General features: G+C 42.7%; 1 protein-coding gene across 1 annotated transcript in view; it reads left to right on the forward strand.

The window, feature by feature from the left end:
- The window catches only part of WWOX (WW domain containing oxidoreductase), a 1,164,534-nt gene that overhangs the window by 981,480 nt on the left and 166,295 nt on the right, over nt 1–16,759 (forward strand). The gene's annotated exons all lie outside the window — the stretch shown is intronic.

The raw sequence follows: 16,759 nt of genomic DNA on the forward strand, positions 1-16,759 counted from the left end.
CCACAGAAAATCTTGAGTTACAAAGAGTGTCTCTAATTAAAGGCTAAATATAAAACTAAAACAAGCACATCAGCACTTTTGAAGATTTGTACAAGCACATTTCATACCAAGCCTGAGAACTGTAGGAACACAATTCAAACCAAGCCCGTGAAACTCACAAAATTTGAGTGGCCTTTGTTTTCTTTCAGAAGAGGCATGAGATTAGTTTGGGTGACTGGTGGAGGATTTTAGAAAGGACAGAGGCAGTGTTTGTGCCCTACTGGAAAGAGCACAGGCCTGGGAGTCTGTCAGACCTTGGGTTCTAATCCCGGCTCCACCACTTGCCTGCTGTGTGACCTTAGGCAAGTCACTTAACTTCTCTGTGCCTCAGTTACCTTGTCTGTAAAATAGGTATTGAATTTTCCACCTTCCGACTTCTACTCTGAGTCCCATGTGGGACAGGGACTGTGTCCAACCTTTATATCTGGTATCTAGCCCAGTGGCTTAATGCAGTGCTGGGCGCATAGTAAGTGCTTAACAAATACCATAAAAAAATATGAGGCAGAGTGAAGAATCATAAGGGAGTCCGTATCCTAACAACAAAAGTTCCTCACTCCACTAGTGCATAATGTGACTCATGTTTAACTGCATACCTTCTGGGGGGGGGGAGGGGGGTGTATATGTGTGTGTGTGTGTGTGTGTGTGTGTGTGTGCATGTGTGCACACTCCCAGATACAGTCAGTTTATAGGAGCTCCTGATTGAGTGATTCGAAGACTTTTGGTCCTGCTCCCAGCCAGTTGAATTTAAAGTTTCCCAAAGGCAAGAAATCATAGTCTGACACAAGCTTCCAGATCTCCTCTACTGTCTCCAAGCATGGTTGTGTAGAACAGGACTAGATAGAGCACACAGTGCTGCTTTATGCTGGTGATCGGGGTAGGATCAGACAGACCCTCATCCAATGTGGCCAGCCATATCATCATGGTGTTATCTTGGGATCTTGGTAAACTTCTTAAGGTATCCAAAGTTTTTCAACCATTGCCAGTGCCTAGGTCTACTGATAATGTCAAATGTTTTTGAAAGCCCTATGAATGAAGTGTTTTGGTCTTTTGATGTCATTCCCTGCATTTCTCCCAGGTCTGAAATGCAGCAAAGAGCATACTGGCCTTGTCTCGCACTGATCAGAATTCACACTGAGGATGTAGTTATTGATGTTCTCTAGTGTTCATACCAGGAGGTCTCTACTTTCATTCATTCATTCATGCATGCAGTCATTCAATCATACTTATTTAGTGCTTACTGTGTGCAGAGCACTGTACTAAGCACTTCTACTTAGAATGTTGCAAGCAGTGGAGAACAGTGAAATTCCCCAAGAGTTTCTGCAGAGAAGTTAAGTGACTTGTTGAAAGTCACACAGCAGACAGTGGTCAGAGCTGGAATTCGAATCCTGATCCTCTGACTCCCAGGTGTGTGCTGGCTGAAAATAGGTATGGCTCCACCTTCATCACAGACAAGAAAAGAAACTTAGAGATCAGCATCATCACTAGTATTTATTGAGCACCTACTGTGTGCAGAGCACTGTACTACTAATAATGATAATAATAATAATGGCACTTATTAAGCGCTGACTATGTGCAAAGCATTGTTCTAAGCGCTGGGGAGGTTACAAGGTGATCAGGTTGTCCCACGGGGGCTCACAGTCTTAATCCCCATTTTATAGATGAGGTAACTGAGGCACAGAGAAGTTAAGTGACATGCCCAAAGTCACACAGCTGACAGTTGGCAGAGTCAAGATTTGAATCCATGACCTCTGACTCCAAAGCCCGGGTTCTTTCCACTGAACCACGCTGCTTCTCTAACCAGTATGGTTGTAAGAGCTGGCTCTTTCACAGATGCCACATCTTGCTTCTGGGACAAGTCCATTAGTATCACATACATGTCATCACACAGCAAAGCAGAACCTTCCAAAATGAGCTCCTAAATTCAAATCAAACTACCAGCACTGAATCTATGTTCATATCAACTCAGCTTTGCTGAGGGGGAATGGGTGTGTGTTTGGGAGATTAGGAGTGGGAGGTGGGGAAGGTGGGTATGTGAGTAAAATGAATTATAGTAGGATACCCAAACTGCTGTCATAGGGTGAGCCTAGATTGTAAGCTTGTTGTGGGCAGGGAATGTGTCTGTTTACTGTTGTATCATACTCTCCCAAGCACTTAGTATAGTGCTCTGCACACAGTAAGCACTTATTAAATACGTTTGACTGACTGGTAAATGAAAGTTGAACACACTGCCCAAGCATTTGAGGAGCTAACAGTCTAATTCTGAAGAAGACAGGCATAACTAATATACATTCTATGGAAGCAAGAAGGAAAACATAGATACATTGGTAACAGCAAAAGTAAACAAAAATGAATGAGTAAAAAGCGGGAATAATTAAACCAATAATTGTGGTATTTTTTAAGCACTTACTATGTGCCAAGCACTGTACTAAGCAGTGGGGTAAATACAAGGTAATCAAGTCCCACATAGAGCTCACAATCTAAGTAGGAGGGAGAACAAGAATTGAATCCCTAATTTGCAGATGAGGGAACTGAGGCACAGAGAAAATAAATGATTTCCCCAAGGTCACACAGCAGACAAATGGCAGATCTGGGATTAGAACCCAAGTCCTCTAACTCCCAGGCCCAGGCTCTTTCCACTAGGCCATGCTGCTTCTCGTATAGACATATTCCCTGTTTACAAGTTTACAGTCTAGAGGGAGACACAAATCCTTGGTCTCTAGTACTTTACAGTGTAACTGGGAAGACAGATACAAAGTAATTTACAAATAGGAAGAAGAGTAGACTCAAGTTGGGTCTGTGAAAAATCTAGGAAAAAGGCTAAGCCATGCTGCTTCCTTAGCCTTAACAGTTTGGGAGGTTTTGTATGATTTGCAGAGCATTTTCTTCAACGGACTTAAAATGTGAGCTCCATGAGAGGGACTGTGTCCAATCTGATTTACTTATATCTACCTCAGCACTTAGAATAGTGCTTGAACCATAGTAAGTACTTAACAAATGTAATAATAATGATAGTAATAATCAAAATGATAATAGAGCAAAGGGAAATCCTTACATGTACACTGTAAAAAAGACTATCAGTTAAAAAACACACCTGTTTTTTAACCACAGCTGCACATGTGGATGAAATCTCATTAGCAAGAGTCACATCATCACAAATTAAGGACAATGGATAGGGCACTTCCTTCTCATCCTTCTCTTCTCTTTTCTCTTCTCTTTTCTCTTCTCTTCTCTCTTTTCTCTTCTCTTCTCTTCTCTTCTCTTCTCTTCTCTTCTCTTCTCTTCTCTTCTCTTCTCTTCTATCTTTCCCCCTCTCCCTTTCTCTCTCTCCTTCCTCTCTGTTCTTCCTCCTATGTTTGCAAATCAGGTATTACTGATGGTGAGAACCTTTCATGAGAACTGATGTGAATGAAAAGATCAATGTACAACATCACTCCATCCCACACTGTGCACATAAAGGTATTTTCAGTTCCGGCCATTGCTTTCTACTCTTGTCTCTTGGATTTCCTGAAATTCCTGAAACCTGTGCGTAAGGAGAGCAATCCCACTACTGACTGCCACACACCAGGCTGCTCTGTCTGCTCCTATTCCGTACCATTTGAAATATTGCTTCACTTAGCTATGCTTTTAAAATGTTTATTTTGACCTCCCTGCTTGCGAGTGCCCCCAGTAAGGCTTTGAAGGTGGAGAGAGTGGTGGTCCATCTTGTATAAAGAGAAAGGAAGCTCCAGGCCAGCCCTATCTGAGCTTGAACTGTTTGTGTGAAGTCCATCCTGTGTCCAGTGAACTGCCTGGAAGTCTCTTAGGTAGGGCTTAGAAGTTTTCTTTCTTCCTAATAGCATTCTAGCAATTAAGGTCAACCTGTGCTTGCCTACAGGGCTTGTTGCATGATGGTTCAGGTTTGGGCACACTGTACTTGCCCAGGGAGGGAGAACCCCAATTTGCTGACCTTCAAGACCTGGTAAACACCTAACTCTCTACCTTTTTTACATTTTATTTTGTGGCTCATGTTTTATCCATTTTATGGGGTGTGTGTGTGTGTATGTGTGTGTGTGAGAGAGAGAGAGAGAGAGAGAGAGAAAATTTCTACACTTGGACACAGAAGTGATTTAATCACAAAGGGCACAATTAAATAAAAATCAAACGAAATAAAAATCCAATAAAGAAATGTCACTTGCCGAGCTGTGATAATGGCTTCTAGTGAATAATGCATTTCTTCTAAAGCCTGGCGTCATTACTATCCAAGGGGATTGCTTCTGTGATAGCCCTATACACTATCTTCCCTGTTTTTGCTGTCCTGTAATTTTGTCCTGAGAGCTGGTGCCAGTGGCGATTTTGGAAGGTTTCTTATCTCAGAAAATCAGAAAGGGATAGTCAGTCTACATTGTTCTTTGTTTCATTTGGGATGTTTAAGCGGAATATATGCTTTCCCCAGCTAGAGACTAAAACATTCTTAGCAGAGACTCTATAATGCTTATAGATTGACAAGAATAGACTGAAGTCATATCAAGGAAAACGTCAATTAAAATGAAAGCAGGAAAGTAAGAACAATTCTCCAGTGAACCCCTAAGGATTTACTTTAGTAGACGTTCCCTTTGCTAAAGTAATGTATCGACATTGTATACCTTATATATTCTGTTTCTGCTACAGGCTGTCTGAAGCCAGCACCTCGTGAAACTCTGACAGATAGCTGTGTGAGGGCCCAAGTCAGCTGGCATATTGGTTTATCTCTTATTTCCTGAACATGCCTCCTCAGCTAGTAACTGTAATTTGTCCCCGTGCCCTTCTCTAGTCTCTTCCGTCCCTACTGCTCCTGACAATTGTTCATTCCCGTTCAACAATGTCTTCTGGGACACAGAGGAATGGGCAAGGGAAAATGCTTGTGGGAACTTCAGTACCAGTTTTAATTTAATTACAAATGTTCATTGCTGAGGTAGAGAAAGGCCCCGAAGGCACTGGGGAAGTACCAATAGTACAGGCTCTGTTATCGAATCATCAGTCATGGTGGGATGGTCTTTCTGAGGATCTTATTAAAAATTCTGAGGGATTCAGTGAAAAAGCTTAAAGATGACCTCAGGTTTTAGAATACTATTAGTCAATGGCATTTACTGAGCACTTATTCTGTGTAGAGCACTGTAATAGCACATGGGAGAGTACAATTGAAATAGTAATAATACTAATAATAATGATGGCATTTGTTGAGCGCTTACTATGTGCCAAGCACTGTTCTAGTACACATGATCCTTGCCCTCAAGGAGCTTACACTCTAGCATGGGGGCGGGGAGACAAACACTAAAAAAAATTCCAAGTAGGAGGAAGCAGCAGAATTTAAAGATATGTATGTAAGTGCTGTTGGGAAATGGGACGGAGAGGGCAATGAGTACCCAAGTGCTTAGGTAACACAGAAATGCTAAAGTGGCAGTGAAAGGGGAGAGATGAGAGATTACTACCTAAACATGGAAAACTGCCACTTTGAAAGCATGAAGTGGATGTGGGAAGTGCCTGATTTGATCTAATGGAGCCCAGGAGAAAATTACCGGAGGCCAGTCCATAACGTTTAAGTCTCAAGAGCCGCATCATCACCATCATCACAAGCATTTTTGTTAAGACCAGAAGACATACTATTACTGGATGAGACTAATTAACTGACTCGGAGTTCTGGCACCAATAGTAGTACTGAAACACTTGGAGAAACACTGTTATGGTCACATCCGTCTTCCTGGTTTGGAACATATCATCTCTATACATCACTCACTTAAATTCTAGTAGCCCATAGTAATTTATCCATACCCATCTTGAACTTATTGATATTTTCAGCCTTTATAACTTTGTGGCAACGAAAGTCATATGTTTACCACCTGCTGTGGAAAGAAATGTTTCCATTTGTTTTGAACCTTCCAACCTCAAACTTTACCCTTGTTCTGGTAGTGTATGATTTGGGGAATAACAATCCTGTGTTTTTCTTGCCCACATCCTGAATGACTTCATAAACTTCAATCACATCCCCTCTCTACCTACATCTTTCCAGCTGGAACATACCAAACTTGTTCCAGCTAGCCCCATAAAGAAGCTACTCCTTTCCTCTAATACTGTGCTAAGTGCTGGGGAGATTACACAGAAAGTGAAAAGTTCATGGCCCCTTGCCCTTCTAGAGACAATCAACCAATGGTATTTACTGAGCGCTAACTATGTGCTAACACTGTACTTAGTGCTTGGGAGAGTATACTACAACAGAATTAGTGGACATGTTCCCTGCCCATTGCAAACTTACAGTTTAGAGGGGGAGACAGACATTAATATAAAGATATAAGGAATTTATCATCTATAATTTAAAGACATTAACCTAAAAGTCAGGGGGAGGTGGGGGAGAGGAACGAAAGATACATGGAGGGGAATTCAGAAGTTCCAACACCTCAAAGTTCAACTGTCCTTTGCTACCTGGTGGTGGGGTGAAGGAGGTTTCAGCATTCCGCCCTCCACAGCTCCAGGCCCCAGGGTCAGGGAGGGCCAGATCTTACTCTGGCAAGGCAGTGATGAGTTGAGTTGGGGCCACTTGCCTTGGCCTTTGGTAGGTAAGGAAATAATGGCCAGGAAGAGGGGGAGGAAGAAGAGTGTGGAGAAAACTCAAGTTGAGTATGGTACTTTGTCAAGATTGACAAGTCCTTCCAGACATTCTAAAAGTTATGAAGACCAGAGTTGCCCAGCTTCCTTGTCATAAGAAGAGTGGGGAATGTCTCCGTGGTGGGTTAGAGAAGCAGTGTGGCTCAGTGGAAAGAGCCCGGGCTTGGGAGTCAGAGGTCATGGGTTCTAATCCCGAATCTGCCACTGATCAGCTGTGTGACTTTGGGCAAGTCACTTTACTTCTCTCGGCCTCAGTTACTTCATCTGTAAAATGTAGATGAAGACTGTGAGCCACCTGTGGGACAACCTGATCACATTGTATTCTCCCCAGCGCTTAGAACAGTGCTTTGCACATAGTGTTTAACAAATGCCATTATTATTATTATTATTACAAGATGGGAAGGGGAGCCACAGTAGTTGCCCCTGTCCCCCTCCAGAAGTTCTGTTGGAGAGACCGAGTGTCTCTACTGTTATCTGTCTTCTGCTTATACCAGGTCTTTCTCTACAAAATTTAATATGCTTTATACATCGGTCAGATTGGAACTCATGACTAAGCTACCTCTCTGGCAAGTGGCCGGATGTGCAGGAAAAAAATTCCCAACTCACATGTTTCATGATGGCATACCTGGAAGAAGCCAGGTTATAAGTCAGAAAAATGGAAATTTGTTACTATTAATTTTGTCATAATTCATGCAATGTGGCTTAGTGGATAGAACACAAACCTGTGAGTCAGAAAGACCGTCTCTACCACGTCTGCTGTGTGACCTTAGGTGAGTCACTTAACTTCTCTGGGCCTCAATTACCTCCTCCGTAAATTGGGGATTAAGAGTGTCAACCCAGTGTAGGACAGGGACTGTGTCCAACCTGATGAACTTGTATTGACCCCGGCACTTAGAACAGTGCTTGGCATATAGTAAGCGCTTAAGAAGTATTATTATTGCTATGCAGATCAGCCAAACTCCATTTTCTTGACATCATTAAGGTAATAATAATAATGATGGCATTTGTTAAGTGCTTACTATGTGTGAAGCACTGTTCTAAGCGCTGGGGAGGGTACAAGGTGATCACGTTGTTCCACATGGTGCTCACAGTCTTAATCCCCATTTTTCAGATGAGGTAACTGAGGCTCAGAGAAGTTAAGTGACTTGCCCAAGGTCACACAGCAGACATGTGGGGGAAACGTGGGGGAACCGGGATTAGAACCCATGACCTCTGACTCCCAAGCCTGTGCTCTTTCCACTGAACCACACTGCTTCTCTATAATAATGGCGTTGGTTAAGCGCTTACTATGTGCAAAGCAGTGTTCTAAGCGCTGGAGAGGATACAAGGTGATCAGATTGTCCCACGTGGGGCTCTCAGTCTTCATCCCCATTTTACAGATGAGGTAACTGAGGCACAGAGAAGTTAAGTGACTTGCCCAAAGTCACACAGCTGACAATTGGCGGTGCTGGGATTTGAACCCATGACCTCTGACTCCCAAGCCTGTGCTCTTTCCATTGAGCCTTTTGTTTCCTATACAATTGTGACCTCTAATTCGCAGTTTGTCCTGGAGCCAGATATGTCAGCCTTTGAGTTCCTAGAGGAGATTTCTGAGATGGGACCTTTGCCTGCACAGTGCAGTCTCCATGGGTGTTGTTTGGCATCAGAAGCTAGTTTTTCACTGAGCAGGTCCCGATTAAACACTGTTAAAACTGATTTAAAATGAAGCAGTGTGGCCTATTGGTGAGAGCACGGGTCTAGAAGTCAGAGGATCTGGGTTCTAATTCTACCTCTGCCACCTTGTCTGCTGTGTGACCTTAGGTAAGTCACTTAACTTCTCTGTGCCTCAGTTTCCTCAACTGTAAAATGGGGATTTAAAGTGTGAGCTCCATGTGGGACAGGGACTGTGTCTGACTTGATTACCTTGTATCTACCCCAGTGCTTTGAACAGTGCTTGACACATATTAGGGGCTTAACAAATGCCATTAAAAAACAAAAATCTGCTTTCCACACAGGCTTGGCAGTCAAGCATCACTTCTTTCTTGAGTGCCACAGGATGCTCAAGTCCATTAACTCTTATGATTTTTTTTCTAAATAGATGTAGGGACCTGAAAGAGGTAATGCACCTCCCAGAATACCCTCCTTATGACCAGTCAGTCAATCGTATTTATTGACTGCTTACTGTGTGCAGAGCACTATACTAAGTGTTGGGGAGAGCATAGTAAGCACTTAACAAATACCACTATTATTATTATTATTACAGTATAACAATAGGACCAGGAAGTTGTTTCTCCATATGGCAGGAACTAGCCTATTCCTTCATGAATTCTCACATTATTTTGGGCAAGGAAAAAAATTTCCTTGATGTCTTCTTTACAGATGATGAACCTATGGTACATATCTGAGCGATGTTCAGGAAAGAAAACCCAATTAACTTTTATCTACCCCATCATTTAGAACAGCAATTGACACATAGAAAGTGCTTAACAAATACCATCACCATCAAAGAAAACAGATTGTCTAACTTCTGATTGGAGGCTCTAATTCTCTTAGAAAGCTTTTTGTCTAATCAGAAGCATTTCAATTTTTTGGCTAATGGTTATTATTCATCTCTGTAAAATATATTAGAAATCCCATTATTTTATGTTGACCATAAATACTGGTTCACAGAGGCCAGCACTTGTTTGTTTAAGGTTGCCCAGACCCTTATTAGAAAACCATATGAATGTGGCAGAATTGGAATTCTCTTTACTAAACTTGTCAGCTTATCTTGCCTCTGATTTTCCACGGTCTAGTATGGCACAAGCTCAGTACATTTACAGTTTTCGACCCATTGCATCCTGGGACTTATAGAATGGGTGTCCTTTGATATGAAAATATTAACATCTCATGCTGCTAGGAGAGTTTAACCCCATACTTCCCTATTTCCTACTTCTCTCTCATCCAGTGCTGAAATTTAAAAAATTCCTAACAGGAATGTCAGTGGCCTCTGCCCTTCATCCTCAAATACCCCTCCAGACGCCTCTCCACACAACCTCATTGCTCCCGCCCCCACCTCCTCCCTCGTCTCCACTGACCTTTTTCCTCCTGAATCACCCCTGCAGCCGCTGCCACCCTGGCCCACCTGTTCGCAGACATTTTCTTATATAGGATCCGATGTCAGGCCAGTTTTGGATTACTTCCACCACAGCTCTGAGCCCTCACAGCATAGAAGAGGAAGGTGTCTGAACTTGGGATGTTGGTCAGTGGTCAAGTTTTCAACAAAAAATAAAATAGTTGGCCTACACATCTCTCCCAATCTAAATCTATGGTACCTCGGTGCCTGGCATGATGTGTTTCTACCTGGGTGACTTTGGGCAAGTCACTTCATTTCTCTGGGCCTCAGTACCTCATCTGTAAAATGGGGATTAAGACTGTGAGCCCCTCGTGGGACAACCTGATCACCTTGTAACCTCCCCAGTGCTTAGAACAGTGCTTTGCACATAGTAAGCACTTAATAAATGCCATCATCATCATTATTATTATTATTGCACAGTTTTAAGATGGGAAGAGCCCATTCAAGGAGAAACAACATTTGAAAACTGGGGTTCAGTATTTTAAAATCGACCCTGAGCCAGATACTCCTGCCCAGATCATTTTTCTAAAGTATCATTGTGCACACATATCTCCACTTTTCACAAACCTTCAGTGACTTTCCATCTTCCTTTTAATCAAGTGTAAACTTCTTACCACCACCATCTTATCATCTTTCCACCAGCGTTCTCCACCTTACAACTCAGCTATCTCCTTCCACTATTCCCCAATTTTCACTCCTAATTCCTCCCCACCTCACTGTCTAAATGAGAGTGGCTCATTCAGCTCTCCAAACCCTTGTTCGTGCTGCTCCCCCAGCCTGGAATGATAACATCAGCAACAGCAAAGAAGGAAGAGGAGACAATATGGTGGGTACCATTTCTTTGCTTCTTCCTGTACTCCTCCTCCTTCCTCCTCTTCTCACTCCTCCCTTTCCTCTATTCTTTCTTTTTTTCCCCTGTCAACCTTCTTTACCTCCCCTGCTCCCTTGAAGTTTCACTCCAGTGCCCCGCTCCATGTTCCTTCTCCAGCACCCTACCCCCATGTTGGTGTGAAAAGTTGGTATCCCTAGATTGAATTATCAGAAAAATTCCCTTAACTCTCTGATCCTAGCCTAGTGGAAAGAGCCCAGGCCTTGGAGTCCAAGGACCTGAGTTCTAATCCCAGCTCTGCTGCTTGTGTGCTATGTGTCCTTGGGCACTTAACTTTACTGTGCCTCAGTTTCCTCATCAACAAAATGAGGATTAAATACCCATTCTTCCTACTTAGACTGTGAGACCCATTTGGGTCAGGGACTGTGTCCAACCTAATTATCTTGTTTCTACCCCCAGCACTTAGTTTGGGATAGACACATAGCCTGTACATTTCAACAGTGGTCTATCCTGAAGCTTGCTCCTCTGGTCCAGAAGATGGGGTGGAGGGAGCACCATGGAGCATTCTTTTCAGCTGTTCTTAACCAGGCATAAGCCTTGTCTTTCCCATCCAATATGTGTGCCTGGGGAAATCTCTCTTGCTAGCCACCACTGTTCAAGTTAGAGTACCATTCCTGAGGTTAGTCAGCATAATGCTCCATTTCCCAGGGTATAAATTGTAGTAGTAGTAGTACTAGTAGTAACAGTATTTATTAAGCCTGAATAGTATTTACTGAGCATGGTACTAAATGCTGGGAAAGAATAGACAGGTGGGAATTAGGCACCAACCCTGTCCTTGGGGAGCCCACAATCTAAACGTTTTAGTGGAGAGAAGGGATTGGAGACTGACACCTCAGGAGCGATGAAACAGTAAAGCACAGCACAAAGGCACAAAATAGGTTCCAAGTGTCGGTGGGGATAAAGGAGTCTAAGAGTGCACGGGAGCAGCTTTCCAAGCACTTAGTACAATTCTCTGCACACAGTAAGCGCTGAATAAATACGACTGAATGAATGAATGAATGAATGAATGAAGATAAAGCTGGGAAGTAATCCAGTCTTGTTCATCATATTCTGCTGGGGATCCTGAGGGAGAGATGGAGTGGATTGGTTGCCCATAACCTGAGAAGCAGCGTGGCTCAATGGAAAGAGCCCGGGCTTTGGAGTCAGAGGTCACGGGTTCAAATCCCGGCTCTGCCACTTGTCAGCTGTGTGACTTTGAGCAAGTCACTTAACTTCTCTGTGCCTCAGTTCCCTCATCTGTAAAATGGGGATTAAGACTGTGAGCCGCACATGGGACAACCTGATCACCTTGTATCCCCCCAGCGCTTAGAACAGTGCTTTGCAATCAATCAATCAATCAATCAATCGATCGTATTTATTGAGCGCTTACTGTGTGCAGAGTACTGTACTAAACGCTTGGGAAGTACAAGTTGGCAAAATATAGAGACAGTCCCTACCCAACAGTGGGCTCACAGTCTAAAAGGGGGAGACAGCGTTCAACCAATACCATCATTATTATTATTATTATTATTCCTGTATATGGACTCCCTTTTTCCATGCCCAGTAGGCATCTGCTCCCAGAATCCTGCCTATAAGCTCCTTGTTTCATAACCAATCAGCATTCTGCTGTCACTAATTCCTTTGTTAAACCTAGCTGACTTCATCTTTTTCATGATCATTTTCATGAGACCTAGTTGGGTAGGAGGAGAATGTGGGAGTTTGGTAGATGAAAAAGACTTTATTTCCCCTCCTCAGCAGGACTGGCATGTTTCTCAGGGTCTAAGGGTGGATAGAACCCAACTTCATGTATTTTCAACTTACATGATGTAACCCATCTTTCATTCATTCAATCATATTTATTGAGTGCTTACTGTGTGCAGAGCACTATACTAAGTGCATAGCATTTATATTTTATTAATCCCAGTGAGGACTTAGGAGAAGCAGCATGGCTCAGTGGAAAGAGCATGGGCTTTGGAGTCAGAGGTCATGGGTTCAAATCCCAGCTCTGCCAATTGTCAGCTGTGTGACTTTGGGCAAGTCACTTAACTAATCTGGGCCTCAGTTACCTCATCTGTAAAATGGGGATTAAGACTGTGAGCCCCTCATGGGACAACCTGATCACCTTGTAAACTCCCCAGTGCTTAGAACAGTGCTTTGCACATAGTAAGTGCTTAATAAATGCCATCATTATTATTATTATTGTTTATTAATCATTGAACTCTCAAGTGTAAAATTGTTAGATTCATCAAACAATATTTTCAACCTCAAAATTTCTGCAATTTTCAAAATAGAATTTTAAATGGAATACTTATTGTTTGGCATTTTAGAGATCTAAAACCTCCGAGATAGACACAAAAAAATGTATCCATCTGAAAGATATTTCTAAAAGTGAATTGCTGTAAATGGAGTTCAGTGTTAACCAGAACCTTATAAATAAATAATGAAGTCTAATCTTCCATTATTATAGCCATTGTTTAAAAATGCATGTCTGTCAGGGTAGTGTAATGATTTTGTAGTACTTAGGTAAACTTTTTTGTAATAGTTCTCTCCTATCACTTCATTACTTCCTCATTAGATTTGTTTCCTCTAGAGCTTGTAGATCTCCTACAAACCAATCAGAAAAATCAAGCTGTACCAATTTTTATTGCCCCAAAACTACCATCACTGTATACATGTTTTATGACTCTCTATCATATTATGTTTTTGAAGTCACAGGAAATTGTGACAGGCTAAGATGCTTCTGCAGGCTTTACCACAAAGAAACTAAATCCATGCCAACATGAAAACCAAATCTATCACTCTCTTTTTAGGTTTTTAACACTGAAGGGGAGCCTACTTTAAAGATTCCCAAATATCCTTCTCCAGCACTGATCTCTCTCCTTCTGGGCAATCTGGTATTTCCTCCTGCCTGCAGGACATGTTTACTTGGCTGTCCCACTGACGCTTCAAATTAAGCATGTCCAAAACAGAACTCCTCATCTTCTCACCCAAACCCTGTCCTGCGTTGACTTTTCCATCACTGTAGACAGCACCTCCCTATTTCACAAGCCCCAGACCTTGGCATTATCCTCAACTTAACTCTCTCATTCAACCCACTTCATTCATTCACTCAGTAGTATTTATTGAGCATTTACTGTTTGCAATGTACCATAATAAGCACTTGGGAGAGTACAGTACAACAGATAGCATTTCCTTCCCACAACGAGCTCACAGTCCAGAGGGGGAGACAGACAGTAATATACCTGAATACATAAATATATGACAAATATATACATATGTGTTGTGGGAATGGGAGGGAAGATGAATGAAGGGAGCAAGTCAGGGTGACGCAGAAGGGAGTGGGAGAAGAGGAGAGGAGGGCATAGATAGGGAAGACTTTTTGGAGGGGATGTGCCTTCAATAAGGCTTTGAAGTGGGGAAGAGCAATTATCTGTCTGATATGAGGAGGGAGGACACTCCAGGCCAGACATGGGATGTGGGTGAGAGGTCAGTGGTGAGATAGACGAGATTGAGGTACAGTGAGAAGGTTAGCATTAGAGGAATGAAGTGTGCGGTCTGGGTTGTAGTAAGAGAGTAGCGAGGCGAGGTAGGAAGGGGCAAGGTGATTGTTTTAAAGCCAGTGGTGAGGAGTTTTTGTTTGATGCAGAGGTGGATGGGCAACGATTGGAGTTTCTTGAGGAGTGAGGAAACACAGTCTGAACGTTTTTGAAAGAAAATGATCTGGGCAGCAGAGTATGGATTGCATTAATGTGGTAGCAGTTTGGATGGAAAGGAAGGGCCAGATTTTAGCAATGCTGTGAAGGTAGAACTAATAGGATATAGTGATGGATTGAATATGTGAGTTGAATGAAAGAGAGGAATCAAGGATGATGCCAAGGTTACCGGCTTGAAGAAGGATGGTGGTGCCGTCAATCGTGATGGGGAAGTGAGAAGGAGGACAGGGATTGGGTGGGAAGATAAGTTCAGTTTTAGCCATATTAAGTTTGAGGTGACAGAAGGACATCCAAGTAGAGATGTCTTGAAGGCAGGAGAAAAGCCACATATTCAATCTGTCACCAAATCCTGTCGGTTCAACCTTCACAACATTGCTAAAATCTACCCTTTCCTCTCCATCCCAACTACTACTACGCTGACCCAAACTTGAATCTATCCCGCCTTGACTACTCCATGAGCCTCCCGCTGACCAACCTGCTCCTGTCCTTACTTCACTCTGCTCCCTGGATCATTTTTCTAAAAAAACAATTCAGTTCTTATCTCCTCATTCCTTAAAACCCTTCAATGATTACCTATCACCTCCACATGAAACAGAAACCTCTTACCATTGACTTTCAAGGAACTTGCCCTCCCCTATCTTCCCTCACTGATTTCCTTCTACAACCCAACCTGCATGCTTCTCTCCTCCAGAGCCAACCTAATTCACTGTACCTCTATCTCATCCGTCTTGCTGCTGACCCCTTGTCCATGTCCACCCTTTGGCCTGGAACTCCCTCTCCATTCATATATGACTGAAAACTACTCTTCCCCACCTCCAAAGCCATATTAACATCACATTTCCTCCAAGAGGCCTTCCTCTAAGACCCCATTTCCCTTTTTCCTTTTCCCTTTTGTATCATCTATGCACTTGGATCTGTCCCTTTTAAACACTTGATATTCATCCCACCTTTAGCCCCACAGCACTTACATACATATCAAGCACTTAGTACAGTGCTGTGCACACAGTAAGCACTCAATAAATACAATTGAATGAATCCATAACTTATTTTAATGTCCATCTCACTCTCTAGTTTGTAAGCTCTTAGTGGGCAGGGAATGTGTCTACCAACTCTGTTGTTATATACTCTCCCAAGCACATAGTAGAGTGCTCTCCACCCAGTAAGCACTCAATAAATACCAGTGATTGATAAAGAATGTTTACAGTTGTCTGGTACAGGACCTGGAAGATTATTGGTTTCATTTGTTTCATTGAGGAGTAGCATGGACTAGTGGAAAGAGCACAGGCCTGAAAGTCAGAGGATCTGGGTTCTAATCCCAGCTCCTCCACTTGCCTGCTGTGTGACTTTGGGCAAATCACTTAACTTCTCTGTGCCTCAGTTTCCTCATCTCAAAATGGGGATGCAGTGCCCGTTCTCCCTCCTACTTAGACTGTGAGTCCCATCTGGGACAGGGACTGTATCCAACCGGATTAACTTGTATCTACTCCAACACTTAGAGCAGTGTTTGCCACCTAGTAAGTGCTTAACAAACACCATGAAAAACCCCCTGCTTATTTGGGGTAATTTCTATGCAGGAACCAAAGGCCTATTTTGTTCTTGTATATGTATTTTGCTGCATCTAAATTGCTTCCCTTGATGACCGATGGTTAACCTGAAATGAATTAAAAACTGGTGAAGATCACTAATCACTAGAGTTTGTGTGAGCAGAGTGAGAAAGACTCACAGTCTTTGGGGACTATTACTGTAAGGTGAAGCAAAGAAGTGAAAAAGAAACTTCTCTGAGTTTCCAGTGAACAGTCCTCTAGCAGCAGGACTGACTAGCTGGATCCTAGATGGTTTCCACATCTCTGGGATGGAAACCTGGTGATTTCAGAGGAGAATTACTGGCTCTCCCTTCATTGAACAGCAGCGTTGCCTAGTGGATAGAGCACAGGCCTGGGAGTCAGAAGGATCTGGGTTCTAATCCTGGCTCTGCCCCTTATTTGCTGCGTGATCTTGGGCAAGTCATTTTACTCCTTTTGTGCCTCATCTGTAAAGTGGAGATTAAGATTCTGAGCTCGATGTGGGACAGTGACTGTTTCCAACCTGATTAATTTGTATCTGCACCAGTGCTTAGTACAGTGCCTGGTACATAGTAAGTGCTTAACAAATATCATAAACAAAAAAAAATGTGAGTCCCTGGAAATCAACCCTTACCTTGATGATGAGAAACCAAAAGAATTTAACGCTCTAGGAGCCCCTCTGGGCATCTGTCCTCTCTTTCAAGTGGCTTCTATGGTTATTTTGGCTTTAACCCTGAAATGTTAGAGTTAATCATTAGTTTGTGAGACTATAAGGGGTTTTATTTAATAATAATAATAATAATGATGGCATTTATTAAGCGCTTACTGTGTGCAAAGCACTGTTCTAAGCACTGGGCTTGGTACG

This window comes from Tachyglossus aculeatus, chromosome X2 (genome assembly GCF_015852505.1).
Source record: "Tachyglossus aculeatus isolate mTacAcu1 chromosome X2, mTacAcu1.pri, whole genome shotgun sequence".
In the NCBI taxonomy this organism is placed as follows: domain Eukaryota; kingdom Metazoa; phylum Chordata; class Mammalia; order Monotremata; family Tachyglossidae; genus Tachyglossus; species Tachyglossus aculeatus.